Raw genomic sequence first — 4,834 nt, 5'->3', positions numbered from 1 at the left:
AATTTCACATTTAAAAGATATAACACCATGTTAAGATATTTTTAAGTATCTTAACATCTTCTTTGTTACCTTGAGCCCATTCAATGAGCTTGTCTTCTTTTTTTTTTTTTTCTCCTCAGATGTACTTCTGAAGGTATTGCTTGCATGTGTTTTCCTTTTCCAGGTAATCCATGGTGTCTGAAGTCTGAGGATAGCTCTGAAATTAATTTTCCATAGCTACACAATCATTTCCCCACTTAAAACAACAGGGAGTGAAATGCTGTCATTTGAAATGGAAATATGGATGCACTGATCTCGAGACTGGAGGAAATGATGCTTGAATATTGACCAGCTGTCTTGGACCCTCCTTCCTCCTAGGGCCCTAGAAGGAACACTCAAGGCAGTGAAGGAACCCTAGAAGGAACTACCTTGCTAGAAAGCCTGTCTCAGTGTTTGACCACCTTTGTGGTAAAGAGATGTTTGTTTCCTTATATCAAATCTGAACCTTCCCTGGCACCACTTTGTGCCATCCACATGCATCCTATCATTAGCTACCAAGGAGAAGAGATCAGTAACTCTCTCTCCACTTCCTCTCTTCACAAAGTCGTAGAGAGCAATGACTTCACCTCCTTTTCTCCAAACTGGACAACCTAACTGACTTCAGCCCCTCTTCATAAGACATGCCCTCCAGCCTTTTACCAGTTTTGTTGTCCTCCTCTGAATACATTAACTTTTTATATTGTGGAGCACAGAACTTCACACAATATTCAAGATGAGCCTGCACCAATATTAAATGTAGTGGGAGAATCATCTCTTTTGATTGTCTGTTTAAGTTGTGTTTAATGTATCTGAAAAAATGTTTTGCTTCCTTGGCTGCCAGGACACACTGCTGGCTCATGTTGAGCCTACTGTGTCACCCCCAGGCGCCTTTTTGCAGGGCTTCTCTCCAGCCACTCCCACTCTATCTGTGCCCAGCATTACTTCATCTCAGGTACAGAACACCTCATTTAACTTTGTTGAATTTCATACCATTGATGATTGCCCTATGCTCTTTTTGTCTAGATCACTCTGCCAGTCATCTTGTCCCTCCCCAGGAAGCCAACAGTACCTCCCTGTTTAGTATCATCAGCAAAAATCTTAAGAATGCATTCAAATTCTGCATCCATATCATTGATAAAAATGTTGAACACAATCTTCCCTAGAATTCAGCTCTGGTAAACATCACTAGTGAACATATGCTACCCAACATTATCTCACAGCTGGACAATCTGTCCAGACAGGTGATGTGAGAGATGATATCAAAGACCTTACTGAAAATTCAGAAAGATTACATCCACAATCCTCCCTTCACCCACTAAGCTACCCACTGACCTTATCATGAAAGAAGATGAAATCTAAAGTAAGACTGTTCCTTCACAAAACTGTATTGCGTGGTAATAACTTCAAAAACTTTGCCTTCAATAACTGATAATAACATTGCTCACTAAATGTTTCAGTTCCACTCAGGATAATTTTCTCCATAAGTTTCCCAGGGGAGTGAGGTTAGACTAACAGGTCCATAGCTTCCTCGGTCTTCCCTCATACCCTTCTTGTATATCTACTTAAGAGGGGCTAGCTTCCAGTCAGCAAGGAATTCCCCAGACTCCTAAAACCTTCAGTAAATTGTTTAGATGCCCACCCATAACATCCTCTAACTCCTTCAGCACTCTGAGGTGAAGCCCGTCAAGCCCCATGGACCGTGTACAGCTCTGGTATATATATATGAGTATATATGGTATATCACATATTGTGGTATAGATATTGTGGTATAGCTCTGCATGTACAACAACAGATAGCAAAATCATAAGCATGTATGGTAGTTTCTTTAGCTTTTGGCAGTATAATGCTAAGTTTTACCTAACAGACCTGATCCCAAGCTGGAAGATGAACTCCCCTGTGATATTGCTAGGTTTTACACCAAGTTAGACAGCCTGCTACTCCAGTCATTATGCAGAGCATAAAATACAATCCGTCCAGCAGACTACACTTCATATACACATTGAAGTATAGATAATAAATGAATAAATCAGTAACTAATCAGGCTGTTAATTCTGGTGACTATTTACACTTATTATACCATTACCATACTGCTATTATTTCTTTTCTTGTGCATGATTCATCTTTAGCCTTGTTATCTTTCAAAATCCTCCACCTCTGCAGTTATTTAGTAGCTCAGGGTCACACATATATCATAAATATATAATCCCATGATATAAAGTACTGTAATGTTTGTTAGATTGAACTTCTCAGTCTATAAGACCCAATAGGTGTCATAGGAGCCAAGGACGTGTTTATTATTTTCAGCTCTTTTTGTCTTGTTCTTATGCCAATTAATAAATATCTACAGATATCTATAATTCCTCTGCTCCAAAAATAATGTGTAGCACTTACATGCTCAAAGAATCAAACCTTGACATTACATTTTATACCACGGAAATATACTCTCAGTATATAACAAGATTTTTTGGAAGAAAAATAAAATAAAATAAAATAAAATAAAATAAAATAAAATAAAATAAAATAAAATAAAATAAAATAATAATAAAAAGTTCTCTCAAAATTTAAAATCCACATTAAGAACAAAACTCCAATACTAGTAGTTTAGATAAGGTCCTCAAAACACACTATTGACAGCAAAAGTAGGCTTTTGTTCTGTTTTTTTATACGCTGTTGGTATAGCCTGTGCAGAATTGAGAATATTGGTCTCTTAGTAAAAACATCTTGACTCAGTCTCTAGTGGTCTGTTTTCCCAAATGCTTTAGCTGTAAGAAAAGGGATTAAATAAACATTTTGCATTAGCAAAATGATTTAAGCAATATCTTTGCTAGGTAGTATTTGTAATTTTCTCCATTAAAAATGTCTCATAAAGTTCTGTTTCCATTTTTATTACATGATGATTATGAAAATGAAAGTGTACAGACAAAATCTAAGAGGAGAAAAGGGGAGTGAAACTTTCAAACTGCTCAGACAAGATATGAATGGTAGGAATACATGCTTCTCTGGCCATGGTGAGTTTGGGGTAGGACTGGCACAGGGGAGGAAAAAAAGCTCCATTAAACCACTCTCTCTGTGTATTATCCACATTTAAATCATGCTTTAGTACACATAAGAATGTATAAAGTATATAGGAAAATATTTTGCATTTTTGTCAAACATCTTCTTCATTAATATATGCATTTTAAGACTGTTCTTCTACCAACAGCTCTATTTTAACAAATCTATAGCCTGGCCTTAAAATCTCATTCTTTAACTGAAATTTAGTACCAGGAAATATTCTCTTTTAAATCTATGTGTTGTGTGAATCCGAAGATATAAATGTTCCCAATTTGCCATTAGGATGGAAAATACTAATATTTTTATTAGATTATGCTTACTTAATAACAAAAGGTTAAACAAGCCAACATATATCACAAGGATGTCACTGTATTTTACAAATTGTCTTTCCCTTCAACAGCCAAGTGAGGCTTTCATACTAATCCATGTGTCGAAGGGTTTTACTCCAAAGGACTCATACTTCCAACTCAGAAAATCCACATATCCTCTTGTAAGATCTTGGTGAGATTTACCACAATGAAAGCCTTGTTAACAGCTATAAAAGAAATGTCTGTGTGCAGGTGAGGAAAGGAAGCACCAAAGTACTGTGAAATGCACACAGACAAATGCAAGAAGGATTAGAAATTTCAGATACTAAACAAAATTTTTGGAAGTAAGGATCTTCATCTAAATGTGATGAAATCTCTAAATGAGTTCAGACTCCTTGCACAAGGCAAGACAAGTATGTGCAAACAGCAATGAACTCTCATTTGCATTTTTTCTTCCACCACTATCACACCTGAGAACTTTCATGCCATTGTTTTTGTTTGTTTGTTTTCCTTTTTTTTCTCAAAAATATAAAAATAAAATTATAAAAATATAGATTGAAGTATTACTCTTTTGTACACAAAACTATACTTAATACAGACATTGTAATAAGAACATCAGAACAAATGTTTTTTTATAAGGATTTTGTTCCTCATAAACACCTATCTCCATAAATAGATCTTTGCTTTCTTGTTCTTTTTGTTAACTCTATTGAGAGTTATTGGGATTTATCCTGCAAAAGAGATGTTATTAATTTTCAAGTATCTTTCTTATGTGCAACAAAAGGCCAGGTGGTATGCAGGACACATGCAAACAACAGATGTTAATGACTGAAAAAATTTATGATTCATTTATGAATGAGTTTTATGATCTTATAATCTACAGCAGAATTCCTGCAGTATTAATTTTTGTACTAGAGTTTAAAAGGAAAAAGTAATGATGATGCTATTGAAAGTGTGTGTGTCTCTGCCAAAGACAGTTGCATTATTTCAAAAGGTAATTAAGATAATATTTTAATTAATACGTTTGGGGAACAGATTAGTAGAAGCCTTAACATTCACTGATAGGCAATTCTAGAGCTTCCTGAGTACCTAAAAATACACTAAACAAGCCTATATTCTGCTACTTTTTTGGATAACCAAATCATTCTTACACATCCTGAAAAATAAAAGAGATTATGTTACTGAATCCAAGAAAATAGGACTGAAGGGAGCCTTGGTAAATCCAAGAAGGTATTAATGATATCTATGACATCCCTGGCTAAGAAGTTCCAAAAACCTCCAGTGAGTAAATGAAAGCAGCTACTCAGTTGAAAAAAAAGTTACCTTGTCTAAACTTTCTTTCCTGTCATTTTAATTCATGCTTTCTTGTCCGCCACTCAGTGATAACAGAGAGCATTAATTACTTGGATCTATTATTTTGCATTAGGAGACAACCCAAACTTCAAATTTCTTCA

The sequence above is a fragment of the Aythya marila genome (assembly GCF_965140915.1).
Source record: "Aythya marila genome assembly, chromosome: Z".
NCBI lineage: Eukaryota > Metazoa > Chordata > Aves > Anseriformes > Anatidae > Aythya > Aythya marila.
The sequence above is the reverse complement of the archived record's forward strand: the minus strand, read 5'-3'. Positions refer to the sequence as shown.